The sequence below is a fragment of the Halichoerus grypus genome, chromosome 8 (assembly GCF_964656455.1).
Source record: "Halichoerus grypus chromosome 8, mHalGry1.hap1.1, whole genome shotgun sequence".
NCBI lineage: Eukaryota > Metazoa > Chordata > Mammalia > Carnivora > Phocidae > Halichoerus > Halichoerus grypus.
In genome coordinates this window covers 26,404,267-26,420,860 of record NC_135719.1, presented here as the reverse complement: position 1 = coordinate 26,420,860, position 16,594 = coordinate 26,404,267, and the positions used below count along the sequence as shown (strand labels likewise).

The window sequence follows — 16,594 nt, the reverse complement described above, 5'->3', positions numbered from 1 at the left end:
GCATACGACTCTTGATCTTGGTGTCAAGCCCCACGTTGGGGGTAGAGCTTACCTAAAAAAATTTAAAAAATAAAAAATAAATACTTCAGGGGACGTGGGGTGGGGGCAGTGAGGAGGGGATAGAACCGAGAAAAATGGGCAGAATGGTGATTGTTGGCCCTGTGTGATGGGGACATGGGAACTCACTGTATTGCCTTCTCTATTTTGTCTTTATTTGAAAATTTCCATCATGAAATTGGGAAACAAAAAATATACCTAGGGGGAATATTTCTTCCCAAGAGGTCAAAAATGAAAGACTATCCTAGAGATTTAAGTTGCACAATTAAATAGAATAACAACGATAAAGTTGCCTGGGAGCAAATATATCTTAATTCCCCATTATGTGTGTGAGGAACAAAAAGGTTCAGTATGCCATGGGAGAGCTAGCTTCTTTGGACTAGGTTATTTGGATTTTCTTTACCCTGAAATCTATCTAGGAATAAGGCAGGGCATCAAACTCTGTGTGTGTGTAAATGGAATGGAGTGGGTATCATGTGTATATATATGTACATTCAGGTATATATGTATTGTGTGTGTGTGTGGTGTGGGTGTAAGTGGGTACATATGTATGTATGAGTGTGTGTGTGTGTATTTGCTTGTTTTTAAACCCGCATACCATAGAGGTTCAGCTCTGGAACCAGCCTGCTCATCAGATCTATATTCTGCCACTTGCCCGCTGTGGCCCCGGACAGGTCATTGCCATTCTCTGAATCTCAGTCCCTCTTCTGCATAGGGCTGTTGGAAGGATTAAATTTAGAAGTCCGGGCCAAGTGCTTGGTGTTATATTATTAACATGACTCCTCGTGGCAATCTTATTATGAGTGTTTTGATCCTCATTTTGTGGGAGAGGAAGCTAGTTCCAAGCTACGCAGAAGACCTTGACCGAGCTCACGCAGCCGCAAGGGCAGAGCCTGGACTCGGTGACCACGGGCAGCCTTTAGTTGATGTTTCTCTTTTTAGCCCTGTGGCCAGTGGTTTTCCTATATCTGGGCGTTAGGATATTTTTGGTTGGTTTTTTTATTTTAAGTGTTCTAATTATAAGATAAAGATCAAATCAAATATTGAAGTCTGACAGGTGCCTTGTACTAGGAGCATCTGCTGTGTGCTATGGGCATGACTTCTAGAAAGGGTTTCTCCTGAGAGACTGCTTCACCTGGACTGAGAGTCAAGCAGGCATGATTGCGGGCACAACCCTTTATTTTTTTTGACCCACCAGAGCACTTGAAACACAATAGGCACTTAGAATAGATGGTTATTGATTTTTAAAGGGTTTTCCTCTGTACTGTGTTTCAGGCTTCAATATCATTGAGATAGCCATTTTTCACAAGTCTAACATTTATTTTTCTTTTAAAGATTTTATTTATTTACTTGAGATAGAACAAGAGCGAGAGAGCGAGAAAGAGAGCGAGAGAGCATAGAGGGAGACGGAAAAGCCAACTCCCTGCTGAACAGAGAGCCCAATGCAGGGCTCGATCCTAGGACCCCAAGATCATGACCTGAGCCAAAGGCAGCTGCTTAACTGACTGAGCCACCCAGGCGCCCTACAAGTCTACCATTTAAAGACAATCTCAATCAATATTACCATAAAATGAAGGAAGTGGGAGGAACCTAACTGAATGAATATAAAGCTCATCTAGAAGAGTGAGCACAGAGAATCACAAGAGAACTTCCCAAAAAATTAAATGCAGGTATTCAAATGTACAGTTGACCCTTGAACAACACAGGGTTGGGGTGCCAACCCATGGCACAGTTGAAAATCCACATGTAACTTCTGACTCGCAGGGCGCCTGCATGACTCAGTCAGTTAAGCATCTGACTCTTGGTTTCGGCTCAGGTCATGATCTCAGGGTTGTGGGATCAAGCCCCACAAGGGGCTCTGCAGTCAGTGGGGAGTCTGCTTGAGATCCTCTCCCTCTGCCCCTCTCCTGCTCTCTCTCTCTCAGATAAATAAATCTTAAAAAAAACCACAAAGAACTTCTGACTCCCCAGAAACTTAACTACTAATAGCCTACTGTTGACCATAAGCCCTACTGATAACATAAACAACACATATTTTATATATGTATTATACACTATATTCTTACAGTAAAGTAGCTTGATGAAAGACAATGTCATTAAGAATAGCCTGGTGAGGGGTGCCTGGGTGGCTCAGTCGTTAAGCGTCTGCCTTCGGCTCAGGTCATGATTCCAGGGTCCTGGGATCGAGCCCCGCATCGGGCTCCCTGCTCCGCGGGAAGCCTGCTTCTCCCTCACCCACTCCCCCTGCTTGTGTTCCCTCTCTCACTGTGTCTCTCTCTGTCAAATAAATAAATAAAGTCTTAAAAAAAAAAAATAGCGTGGTGATGGGTATTAAAGAGGGCACGTACTGCATGGAGCACTGGGTGTTATACGCAAACTATGAATCATGGAACACTACATCTAAAACTAATGATGTAATGTATGGTGATTAACATAACATAATTATAAAAAAATAAAATAAATAAAAATAAAAATAAATTTAAAAAAAGAATATCATAAGGAAGGGCGCCTGGGTGGCTCAGTCGGTTAAGCGTCTGCCTTTGGCTCAGGACATGATCCCAGGGTCCTGGGATCCAGCCCTGCATTGGACTCCCTGCTCAGTGGGGAGTCTGCTTCTCTTCGGCCTGTACCTGCCACTCCCCCTGCTTGTGCTCTTGCGCTATCTCTCTCTGTCAAATAAATAAATTTTAAAAATCTTAAAAAAAAAAAAAAAGAATATCATAAGGAAAAGAAAATACTTTTACAGTACTGTATTTATCGAAAAAAATCCATGTATAAGTGGACCCATGCAGTCCAAACCCATGTTGTTCACAGCTCAATTGTATTTTTAAACTAAAATAATTAAAACAGTATGACCCTGGTGCTGGTATAGACAGATAAATCAGGGGGAACAGAAAAGAGAGTCCACAAGTAGACCCATAGAGAAACACTAAGTACAGCATTTCAAATTGGTGGCTAAAGAATGAGGTATTGAATAAAAGCTCTCAGCAATTGGCTAACCTTTTGGAGAAGAGAGCATTATTTTGGTAGATTTATACACATAAAATTAGAAACTTCTGCTTGGCAAAAAATACCGTAAAATTAAAATTAGAAAAATATTTAGGAAATATTTTGGATGAACTCAAGTAATCCACAGATGGTCTCTTTCACTTCACTCAAGCCTAATGGTTGCTAACTTTTTCTGTAAGGGCCAGATAGTAAATATATTAGGCTTTCTGGTCTCTGTGACAAGCGCTCAGCTCTGCCATTATAATATGAAAACCACCATAGAAAACATGTAAATGAATGCATATGCTGTGTTTCAACATCACTATACAAAATCAGGTGGTGGGTGCATGGCCATTGTTGCTTTATGCTCTAGCCTATTTACAAATTGCAGTTGAATGGAGTACTCTGTTACCTTGTAATTAAGAGGCCTGTTTATTTGGGTGTTGTTTGAGGCCTGGCATCCTGTCCGCATTTACCCACCCATGGACCCCCATTGTCCTATGGGCACCCCAGGGGGCGTGTGTGTATGTGTGCGTGTGTGTGTGCGCGCGCGCGCGTGTGTGTGTGTGTGTGTGCGCGCGCGTGCGCACGCGCACGCAGTATTATAAATTTTGCTGATACAAAGTATGCGTAGCACACAGTTTGCAAACAATAATAAAATACACTGTTCACGTTGTAAATTACATATAGCCCATTGATTCTGAGAGAATGCATTCATTGATTTTTGCCAAACTCTTGTATCTATAACCAATCTGTGGTTGCAATTGATGAACAACTGTCCTTTGGCATAAATATAAGTTAGAACTTGTTTGTCAGTGACGTGGGCAACCTTATTGCTAAATTGGATGATAGTTTTCAAACACTGGAAATATATTGCCTCAATTTTTTAATGCTGTCGCCAATGTAATGGCTGGCTACAGATATAATGCACTTTTTTTTTTTTTTAAGATTTTATTTATTTATTTGACACAGAGAGAGAGTTAGCGAGAGCAGGAACACAAGCGGGGGAGTGGGAGAGGGAGAAGCAGGCTTCCCACAGAGCAGGGAGCCCGGTGCAGGGCTCTATCCCAGGACCCTGGGATCATGACCTGAGCCGAAGGCAGACGCTTAACGACTGAGCCACCCAGGCGCCCCGATATAATGCACTTTTAAGTTTAATCTGCATTATGCATATTTCCTCCTCCATCACTTTCTTAAGTCTAGAAAATCAGCAGTAAATCAAGCCCTGTTTTGTCGTGTTTATCAATATCCACGTGTAAATACTCCCAGCATGGCTGATTTCAAGCCTCCAATGGGATGTCAGAGATACAAGTAGCCACCTAGATAGTATTTCTACTGTATAAGTAGAATAAATGTAAGTAACCCTCAAAGCATGGATAATGACAAAATCCAGTAAAATGATTAGGAAGTGATGATTTTTGAGTATTTGTTATCTTTATTTTCAATATAATTTATTAAGTATAAGTTTATATCATTTAGGTTTTTAAAAATTTTTTTAATTTTTTAAAAACGATTTTATTTATTTATTTGTCAGAGAGAGTGCGAGAGTACAAGCAGGGGGAGTGGCAGGCAGGGGGAGAAGCAGGCTCCCTGCTGAGCAAGGAGCCCGATGCGGGACTCAATCCCAGAACCCTGGGATCATGACCTGAGCCGAAGGCAGACATTTAACCGACTGAGCCACCCAAGCATCCCATATTTTTAATAATGGCTATATTTATCAATCAGTTCACAAAGTTCCTGAAAATGTTGACAATCAATACATCAATGCAAACCTGCCTTAGCACACCACTGCTTATTGGGGATCATATAAGTAAAGGACTATCTTTTGGAATGGGTATCTTTAAGAGAGATGCATTCAATGTATGACCAAGGCTCAGACCCTATAATGTGCTCTGTCCCCCAACCCCCAACTCTTCGTTATCCCAACAGAGCCAGCCCATCTCTGAGTAGAGCCTTGGTCCCTCCCTCAGGACTAGACATCACAATCAGGGGCTCTCATTTCCTTGGTTTATTTCTTCTCAAGACCCACTCAGAAGGATAAAGGTCTAATTGCCATTGGTTTAACTGCTTATTTAACAAATCAAACTATTTTTCTGCCTAAATGTTGCTAATCAGTAAACAGTTATCGTTTTAATTCTCAATATGCTAAAAAGTCACTTTTCCAAGACAGGGAGTTAAAAAACAATATTTGGTATTAAAAAATTGCAATACACAGGCAGACACCTTCTTTATCTCTAGCATCTCAACCCCCAGAGTCAGATGAAAGCAGACAAAGCTTTATACTATCATAGCCTTTATATATGAAGAGTGCTTACAAATCACTAAGAAATACGCAGAGCACCCCAGTAGAAAAATCAGCAAAGAGCCTAAAAAGACCATTCATAAAGAAAAAATACAAATAACCAGTGAACAAAAAATATTCAGTCTTTGTAGTAATTGAAGAAAATATAAATGAAAACACAGGAGGGTAAATACTGTGATAGCAAGCCAACAAGCGGAAGTTCCAGAGATTGTGAAACAAATACCAGACTGTCCGTGGTATTCTGCACTTGGGATCACGGTGTGATTTGGTGAAAAGAACATGAAATGTAGAAGTAGTATGGCCTGAGTCCCAAAACTAGCTCTACCAGCTACTGGCTGGGGGACCTTGTGAGAAATAATAATTCTCTCACAGTCAGGTTGTGAGCACCTGATGGGAGTGAACTTTTCTAGCACAACCTGGCATATAGTGGGTTGTCATGGAAACTCAGGTTCCTCACCCCCTCACCCCCTGCCCCCATTCGCTTGCTGGAAGCGTATGTTCTAACCACAGTCTTTAGGAACTGGTCCATTTGCCCTCTGGGGAAGTTCCAGCCTAGAGGTAACTGGCAGAGACCAGTCTCAGTGCCTTTGAGGAAGATTAAACTGGCTCTGCTTTTCTGGAGAACCCAGGAACTGGGAAACAACAGAATCCAGGATTGCTGTGCTGAGGGCAAGCTGGCTCACCATCCAGTCAACGGACTGAATGGAAAACTCTTTCAAGCCTTGAACTCAGCAGGTACATGTCTATTCTTTCTTCTTCTTAAGCAATGTTTTTTTCCCCAACCAAAGAAACCAAAGCTTGCTAACCAACAGCTTGCTTTTGAAACTGCTGTGAGGAGATCCTGCCCCACCAACGGACTGGCTTTTCAGTGGCCTTTGTGTGTGTGTGGGTGCGTTCCCCAGGGCCAGAGCCATTTACGAAGTTCTCACACATCTTGGCTTTCTTTGGAGCTCAGCCCAGTTACACCCGACTCCACCTGCTCGCTTCTGTGGAATCCCATCTTTGCTTCTCTCCTTAGCACAAATGTGAGAGTTGAAGCCGGGGCGAGATCAAAGAAGTTTAGGAAGAATTTTGGTGCATTTGCCAAAACCTGCAAAGTACGCTATAGGGGCACAGAGAAGCTATGAAGATCAATCCCGAATCACAGTCCAGTTGACTTGACCGTGACCCTGTGGGTGGCGGGAGGAAGACCAGGCTGCCACCTAAACTGGAGTCGGGGCACAGGATTCAGGTGTTGGGACCTATTTGGGGTGAGCCCAGAGCAGGGTGTCTGGCAGGTGTGGTCCGAGTTCCAACGAGGCCACTTGCTGGCTTGGTCCCAGAACCTCTCTCGGTCCCCATTACTGCACATGTGTGACGGGAATTATAGTACTTATGAATACTCTAGAATTATTGCTTCCTGGGCCTGGATGAGATTCAAATGTAGGAAGATTTTATATGAGAAAAATACTTCCGGAGGATTTTTTAAAGGTTTGGATCAGGGACGCCTGGGTGGCTCAGTTGGTTAAGTGTCTGCCTTCAGCTCAGGTCATGATCCCAGGGTCCTGGGATCCAGTCCCGCATCAGGCTCCTTGCTTGACAAGGAGCCTCCCTCTCCCTCTGCCTGCCGCTGCCCCTGCTTGTGCTCTCTCTCTCTCTCTCACTCTCTCTGACAAATAAATAAATAAAATCTTTCTTAAAAAAAATGAAGTTCGGTGTTCGGCCATAGAGCCTGAAATATTAAAAGCGCCAACACATATTTCTCGGTGATAAGCCATCTCGGAACCTACGTGTGTGTCTCAGGCGCCCAATTTTGCAAGTCTGCCTTTTACTGTTCTCTAGTATCTTACAAAGGTGCTATGCTCACTTGAATGGAAGACCAAAGAAAGCCTAGGGGAAAAGGTTCTTTTCAAATACTGCTCATGCTATTTCATGCCTGCTACCTCCAAGCACGTGTAATGATTGCATTTTACCCCATAAATGTCACACTGGACCTTTTATGTGCCTCTCCAGAATGGCTCAGCCCCTGCGCCCTTGGGCCTGGCCTCTTGCCCAGCGGAGAGGTCTGGCTCCCAACTTACCTCCTCAGTGCCCCCAGGTGAAGGCTGGGCTAGGGCACAGTTGTTCCCACACAGTTAGAAGCTGCAGTGGCCCCAGGAGGTCAGGTCCTTCTCAGCAAGACTTGGGGAAGCCATGCTGCTCCCCAGCATCCAGCTGCCTGGAGGGGGGCAGGGGGCATACCGGAAGTGCTCAGGAGGTTCACCCAAGGAGAGACAGGAGATAAGCTCCTGCCCTTCCCCTAGAGTCCCACAAAGCCTCTGTGGGAGACGTCCCCTGGCCAAGAGCCCTGCTCTTTGGTTATGAAGCCTGAGCCAGCTTGGTGTTCCTGTGGTCCCTGCCTTCCCGCTTTCCCCTGGCTCCCATTGCCCTGGGTCCTACCTCCCAAAAAAGCCTCAGCCCTCAGTCCCTAGGCTTGGCCTCAGACTCCCGTTTTCAAGGGAACCTGGGCTAAATAAAGCACATTTTCAGGTAGCAACCCAAACATGAGTTTCAGTAATCTGTAGGAAATAGTGGAGAGGGAGAGATGATCAAAAGGATCGTATTTAGAACGGGTGCAGTGTGATTCCTGTGTTGGCAGACAGACAGAGTTTGCCTTTGGGAGTGCAGTGCTAAGGCTTTGGTCTCACCCCGCCCCTGATGCTCAGCACTTGGAACAAGGTCGAAGAGGATTTGTTGAGTGACTGAATGTGCGTGCATCCATGAACCTTGTTTAAATCAAGAGCTCGTATAATTTTAATCAGCTCTGTTTTCGGCTGTGCACACTCAGTAAAACATTTAATAATCGGTTAAAAGTGGAAGAAATTAGTCTCTCTTGTGTGACTGGGTGCCCCCCCCCTTTTTTTAATCATAAAAAGCTCCATGGTTTTCTGATTTCCTTTCAGTTAGCTCTTTCATGCATTTCTTTTTTCCTAAGAGCAGAGCTGTTCTCACTTTATTGTTATTTTACTGACTTCTCTTCACTTGACATCTGTTTTGAGCTCATCTCCGTTGGTAGGATGAGTTGAAATTTTGCAATCTGTGATCAATGGCTCAATCTCTCTTGTACTGGCAGCTAGAAAGGAAGTCAGATTGAAATCACGAGCCTCCTGTGCTGGCTTTCAAGTTTGTCACTGAACTCTCTGGTTTCTGGAAAGTGCAATTAGAGAGTATCGCTCCTGCTTCTCTTGAAACAGAAGCCGAGAGCTCAGTACGGTTTCCAAAAGGTCAGCATACGCACGGCTATCCCGAAGTCTCACTTCTAACCCCTTTTGCTTTGATAGGACTCAGTATTTCAGTTGGTCTTTTTGGCTCCCTTCTACTTGTCTAAGGGACCACAAAGAGTGGCACCATTCCCCAGGTGTCCTAGTCCAAGGAAAAAAGAAGTATCGATTCCTGCTTAGCTGGTGAAGGCTGCTGTGGTGCGTGGTTGTGAACCATGGCATTTGCCAGTCGGTTCTGTGTCTCCCAATGGTGAACATAACAGAAAGAGGAGGTTTTTCTTTAATATTTCACTGTTGCAGATAAAATTCTAAATGTGGCTGAAAATGAAAAATAAAATGATGAAGAGAAGAGAAAGAGCTCTCCTGAAACCCCTTTTTTTGGTTTGTTTGTTTATTTAACAGAGAGAGACAGAGAGAGAGGGAACACAAGCAGGGGGAGTGGGAGAGGGAGAAGCAGGCTTCCCGCCGGACAGGGAGCCCGATGCGGGGCTGGATTCCAGGACCCTGGGATCACGACCTGAGCTGAAGGCAGACGCTTAACCAACTGAGCCACCCAGGCGCCCCTAAGTGTATTTAATTTTTAAACATATGACTTTATTCCTTTTTTTCAGAAACATGTCATGTTCAAGAATATATCTATATTTCTACTTGGTCTTTTTTTTTTCCCCTGACATTTTACATAGTTCTAACCATGCTGCCTTCATAACTCTGTATTTCTTTTTATTATTTGCATATCAAGCACTTTTTTAATGTCATTATATATCCTTTGTAAGCAGCATTTTATATTTTTTTAAATAAAACTTCAAGTAGAAATGCCATAATTTATTTAAGCCATACATCTATTGTTGGACATGTAAGCTGTTTTCCATTTTTTTGCTATTATAAATAGACAGCAGAGTGCAGAAAGCTTTCTCCTAAATTTAAAATTATTTCCTGGGGATCATTCACCAGAAGTAAATCACTGGGACAAATAAGAGATGGAAGCATATCTACTTTTTGATGCGTATTACTGATTTGCTTTTCAAAATAATTGAACCAATTTACAATCTCACCAGGCACACTCACTGGCCAGCTCTAGAGAAAATCAAGGATATCTTCCCTTAATTTGCATTGTGATAATTACTAATGAGGATGAACACCTTTTCCAAATGTTTGTGTACCAAGTGTGTTTTTTCTTTGGAAAATTGCCATTTCTGTTTTTGTCCCAAGAGGTCTAAGTGCTGTAGTTATTAAGCTGAGATGTACTCAAGGTAAAAATACAGATATAATAGCCCAGGATGTGTCATGGTTCCTATAAATATTTTTTCTGGTATGCTATTTGACCTTTAATTTTTTACAGATAATCTTAAATTTTTCCTCCAGAGTTTTGATAATTCTTTTCTTTTTTCATTCCCAGTTTGTTTAGGATTTGATTTTCTCCATAATGTTTGAATTTCTTTTTAGTATAAGGTAAATATTTTTTCTAAATTACTAACAAATTACCCCAAGTCAAAAACAGAATTGAAATATTAAAAGATGTTCTAGAATCCTACCTCCGGCCATAGGAAGACCAAGTGTCTTGCCTGCCCACAGAAGAGAATTTTAAATGCTGTTTGAAATGTTGACGGTCAGAGAGGTCAGTGGAGTAATAATGATGGTGGCTTGTGCCTTAGGGTATTTGCTGGATCTGGGGAGCCTACCCAGAGAGTTTTATAGCACCTGCAGAAAGCTGGGATCTGAGAGGCACAGAAAATTAAGGAAAAAAAAAAAGAAAGAAAGAAAAAGAAACCAATGCAGAACACACAAAACAAGTCCAACTCTTCAATAGTTTCAATCAAGGTAAATAGTCCATTGGCTTCATTTTGGAAGACAAAAATTGTGTTTCTCATGCCCACCAGCCCCATTCTCAATTCTCCTCCACTCCACCCTAACGTAGGAGGCTGGCCTCATCACAGACTCTTTGCCTGTGGCTTACCGTTGAGTTCAGCCAGGGGAAACTCCACAGGAGAATGGAGGGAGGAAGGAGATATTTATTTATGAGGTTTTATTTTGTTTTGTTTTATTTCCCTCTAGCTGCCCCCAGCAGCCAGCAGCCCTCAGGGTCTCAGCCCAGCCCTCCTGATGCCAGTAGAATATAGTACGCCTAAGGGCTTAACACACCTTCTGTTACTGGCCCCAAAGAACTTCACTCTCCAAAGTTGGAGCTTTGTTTTGCTCTGTTCACACCTTTGTAAATAGCCTCTTTATTAAAGCCTCCGTGGATTATCCCAGTTTAATTATGCTGTCTGCTTCCTGCTGGGACTGACCCATAGAACTCTAAAGAATGGTATCTAAAACAGAAAACACACATACACACAAAACCCAGAAAAGTTAAAAACTAAAGCAGATGGGAAAAGACATACCAAGCAAATACCAACCAAAAGAAAGCGGGTATAGTTGTATTAGGATCAGACAAGCAGAAATGTCAGGACAATAGGCATCATTAGAACTAAAGAGTATTGGGGCGCCTGGGTGGCTCAGTCGTTAAGCGTCTGCCTTCGGCTCAGGTCATGATCCCAGGGTCCTGGGATCGAGCCCCACATCGGGCTCCCTGCTCCGCGGGAAGCCTGCTTCTCCCTCTCCCACTGCCCCTGCTTGTGTTCCCTCTCTCGCTGTCTCTCTCTGTCAAAAAATAAATAAAATCTTAAAAAAAAAAGAACTAAAGAGTATTATTACACCTTGATCGAAGATTTGGTTCAATTCTAACATGGCCTCAAAATATAGAAAGCAAAAAGCTGTTAAAACTACAAAGAGAAAAATAACAAACTCACACACAAGGTTGGAGATTTAATATGCCTCAAATATATTTGATGAGTAAAACAGTGACAGTAAGAATGCAGGATTCGAACATCGCAACTGACAAGTTAGGCCTAATGGGCCTGTTGGAGCACTGTACCCAGCAACAGAAGAATACAATTTCTTTTCAAGTGTAAATGGAGTATTTATGAAAATCGGCCACACAGTGGGCTATTTGGCAAGCTTCAGCATATTTCTAAGGATTGGTAGCATATAAACGCTGTCCTCTGACATTACACTTAAGTTAAAAATCAAAATAAAAAGATAACTAAGAAAAGCCCATACACTTGGAAATTGAAAAATGCTTCTAAATAACTCATGTGTCTAAGGAAAAAGACTAATATAAATTAGAAAATATGTAAAACTACATGATGATAAGAATAGCACATATGCAAACAAGTGGGATGCCAGTGTGGACTAGTGGAGAGAGAGAAATTTGATGTGGTTTTGGAATGTACGTGAGGATTGGTGGGGTGAGGTCCAGAGCCAACGACCAAGAAAGAATTCTTGAGACGTCTTTGGTGCAAAATGCTGGTTTTATTAAGGCACCGGGACAGGACCCCTGGGCAGAAGGAGCTGAGGCACCGGGGTTTATGAGGGGTGGCTGATTATATACTTGGGAGTTGGGGGAGGTAAGGAAAAGGGAGGTTTCAAAAGGATTTTCGTATGTTAAAGAAGACTCCCAGGTTATCTGGTGCCCTTGCCATTGTCAAATTCAGGTTGTTTTTCCCTCTAGCAAGGCGTTAACATTAAGATAGTTGGGAGCTTCCTGGAAGAATGTCCCACCTGTCCCACCCAGGAGAGGGGGGTTGGGGGGAGGTTGCAGGGTGTCAGCGTGTGCTTGGTCTTCAGCTTGCCTTCTCTCTCATCAATTTATGGCCCTAACCGCATGTATTAGGAAGGAGGAAAGCCTGGAAATGAATGTGCTAAGCATCCAACTTAAGATGGTAGAGGAAGACCAACATCAATGCAAAGAAAGCAGAAAGAAGGAAATGTTTTTAAGAGCAGAAATTAATAAAATAGAAAGCAAAGATATGGAAGAGAGAATCAGGAAAACCATAAATTGGTTCTTTGAGGAAACGAATAGAATTGATAAGCCTCTAGGAAGACCAATCAAGGGGAAATAATGAGAATATATCATTTTAGGAATGAAAATGACGACTATTATTACACATCCTGTATACATTAAAGTGACTGTAAGAAGGTATTATAAACAACTTTGTGACCAAAAAAAAGAAAGGAAGGAAGAAAGAAAGAAAAAGAAATTTTAAGTGAACTAGGCAAATTCCAAGAAAAAAAATACAACTTGGTAAAATTGACACAAGAAAAAAATAAGATTAAAATTATCCTCAGAAATTGTTTCTATAATTTAAAAGGAAGGTCAAGGCTGGATAGATGAACTGGCAAATTCCACTAAACACTCAAATGGAAGAAATAACATCAATATTCCATAAATTCTTTCACACAGTAGAAAAAAGGGAAACAGTCCCCAGTAGTTGAATGAAGCCTGTGTATCCTTGGTGCCAAATCCCAGCAGCACATTATGGAGAATTTTCAGCCAGTCTCACTCAAGAACATAACTACAAAAATTCCAAGTTCAGTGTTAAGCAAAATCCAACAGTATTAAAAAGGTTTCTCTTTGGGGCACCTGGGTGTCTCAGTTGGTTGAGTGTCTGACCCTTTGTTTCAGATCAGGTTGTGATCTCAGGGTCGTGAGATGGAGCCCTGTGTCGGACTCTTGCTGAACGTGGGTGGAGTCAGTAAGATTCTGTCTCCCTCTCTCTCCCTTCTGCCCCTTAAGAAAAAAAAGTTTCTCTTTTCCTGCCTTTTTTTGGGGGGGGGAATTAAATAATTTTGAATATTATATTTTATTTCCTTTATTGAACTTTTAACCATATTTGTGTGGTTACTGTAAGGATTACAATATGTATCCTAAATACATTACAATTTACTTAGAATTACTATCACATGGCTTCACACTTTACAAATGTTAAGAGCCTAATGACAGTGTCTTTCTTTCCCCCCCAACTTTATGCTATGATTATGTCATATATTTTACTTCTGTATATATTACCAACTCCATTTTATAGTGATATTTTTGCTTTAAGCAGTCTTTGTCTTTTAAAGAAAGAAAGAGAAGGAAAAAAGCTACTCTTTTTTGTGTATCCATGTATTTCCATTTCTGGTGCTCATTATTCTTTTCTATAGATCCAGTTTTTTATCATTTTCCTTCTGGCTGAAGAATTTCCTTTATCATTTCTTATCATGTTGGCCTGCTGGCCATGAGTTGACTCAGGTTGGATTTACTTCAAAATGTCTTTATTTCAACCAATTTGATTTGTTTGTTTTTAAAAATGTGTATAATTGTTCATTTGTTGACACACTGACTTTGACTCTGGTTTGGGGAAATCCTTGTGATGTTTCCATGACTCCACTCAGTCTTGAATGGAATTTTCACTGGATATAGAATTCTGGGTTGGCAGTATTTTTTTTTAATTTTTTAAAAGATTTTATGTATTTATGTATTAGAGAGAGAGAATGGGGGAGGGGTAGAGGGAGAGGAGAGAGAGAATCTCAAGCAGACTCCATGCTGAGTGCGGATCCTAACCCAGGGGCTCAATCTCATGACCCTGAGACCATGACCTGAGCAGAAATCAAGAGTCAGAGGCTCAACCCAGGTTTCCCCGGGTTGGCAGTATTTTTTAAATTTCAGATTTCAGGGGCATCTGGGTGGCTCAGTCAGTTAATCATCAGCCTTTGGCTCAGGTCATGATCCCGGAAAAATATATCAGATTTCAGCGCTGTAAAGATAATACATTTTCCTCTGACCGCCATTGTTCTGAGGAGAAGTGTTAACATTTACTATGTAAGCCTTGTTTACATCTGAGCCACCTTGTATGCTATGATAACATTTCTTTTCTCGTATTGTATAAGCTAGCAAGTGTGCCATATACAAAAATGAATGAACAAACAAAAAGTATGTTTCCGTATTCCAGCACACACAGCTTCCAATCAGCTTTTGAGTACCTTACTACTGAATATGAAAAAACCCCCTCGAGGACCACCAGACATTTGAGGAAATTATCCAGTGTTAAAGCAGAAATAAACCCTAACAGAGAAGAAACTTGGAGAGGAAAAAGCAAGTCAGGCAGCAAAAGAAACCTTTAGAAAAACTATAATTGGTCATATAAAATAGAAAAATTTAGTTATTCCTCCCCTGTGTAGGGAAAACTCCAGTTATTTCCTACTGAGTTTTTCTCCTGTGCATATCCTCTACTGTTCATACAGAACATTTCACTTCTGACACTTCTAGTCACCAGGTTTGTGGTTTTTTTCCCCCCACAACAAGCAATTCTTAGTCACACCCGTCGGGTGTCCTACAACTTAATTCTGCCACCATCTACCCAGAGATAGCGTCAGATCCCACAGCTTAAGGGCTCAGTCCCACAGGACTGCCCTCCACACCTACACACTCACATACATTTCAGATACCAGTAGCAAGTTCAGGTTTTCACTGGTGCTTTTGACCCCCTGGTCATAGATTGGTGTTCTAAAGAACTCCTCTTGGGAGTCAGTTGATTTGCTAGGACAGCTCACAAAACTCATGGAAGCACTTACTTACACTCAACCAGTTTATTATTTTTTTTTTTTAAGATTTTATTTATTTATTTGACAGAGACACAGCAAGAGAGGGAACACAAGCAGGGGGAGTGGGAGAGGGAGAAACAGGCTTCCCATGGAGCAGGGAGCCCCATGCAGGACTCAATCCCAGGACCCTGGGATCATGGCCTGAGCTGAAGGCGGACGCTTAACGACTGAGCTACCCAGGCACCCCAACTCAACCAGTTTATTAAAGGAAATGATAAAGGATACAGATGAAGAGATGAAGAGATACATAGGGAGGGTGAGGTCTGGGAGGGCCCCCAGAACAGGAGCTTCTGTCCCTGTGGAGTTGGGGTGTGTCAACGCTCCTGGTGTGGATGTGTTTGCCCACCTAGAAGCTCCCCAAACCACATACTATTGGGATTTTAAGGAGGCTTCCTCATGTAGGCATGATCAGTTACTGACTTTATTTTTAGCCCCTCTCTAGAGAAGTGGGGGACAGGGCTGAAAATTCCAAGCTTCTAATCATAGCTTGGTCTTTTTGGTGACCAGCCCCCATCCAGGAGCCCACCCAGAGTCACCTCCATAGAACAAAGGATGCTTAGGAATTTACAAGGATTTTAGGTGTCCTGAGTCAGGGACAAGGTCAAAGACAAATATTATAACAAGAGAAGCTCCTAGTGCTCTTCTCAATTAGGAAATGACAAGAGTCTCAGGAGCTCTGTGCCAAGAACTGGAGCAGAGACGGATATATAAATTCTATTATCTCATAGGTGTCCTCAGGAAAGATAAGAGAAAATATCTCGTCTATAAAACAAGAACAGGTTTCTGCATTTTGAGAAAATGGAACATTGGGAGAACCAGATCAATGCCTTGAAAATTTTAAACATGAGGCAAAAATTAGAAAGTCAATAGACAGGTTAGAAGACCTGAGGAAATCTCCCACAACATGAAATGGGAGTGGGGTGGGGGAGAAGATATTGAAAACCTAGTAAGAAATGGTGTTAACAGAGTGTTGGGGATATGGGGGAGGACGTGAGTATATGATGGATGGTGTGAGAGTGGGGCTTCTCCATGTCCTACATAGGTTGTCATTGGATGGTGTCTAAAATTGAGAAACCAGGACATAGCATATGAAAATTTAATCAAGTTCAAAGTGTGAAAAGGTGATGTAAAGGACTTCTGTCTTTGGTCTAAACTGTGTAGCATTACTTGACTTGGCAAACTGTCGATGCATGACTTTGAAAGAAGTAAAAAATGTTAAAAAGGTGGTATTTGAGCATTTCCTATCTCACCTTATTGGTGCCATTAAGGAAAATGCTCTTTTCTGCATTGCCATACAGGACGACGATTGTTCTTCGCCAAATGTAGATTTGTTTCTACCCTTCACCTAAATGAACACTGGAGCTTGGAATCTCAGATCCTTTTCCTGGTCCTGAAAATATCGTGTTGAATGGTTTTTATGACTACAAGATCATAGAGAAGGTTCTCCCATCTCCCTGTCTTACATTGGGCTCTGAGGGTGAGCACGCACACGTGTGCATGTGTGCGCACATGCGCATGCACAGGGGGGGCCCACACGTGTACACTC

At 42.1% G+C, this 16,594-nt stretch overlaps 1 protein-coding gene across 2 annotated transcripts in view; it reads left to right on the top strand.

Moving 5' to 3' along the window:
- The window catches only part of PCSK6 (proprotein convertase subtilisin/kexin type 6), a 181,271-nt gene that overhangs the window by 134,856 nt on the left and 29,821 nt on the right, over positions 1-16,594 (top strand). The window lies entirely within an intron of this gene.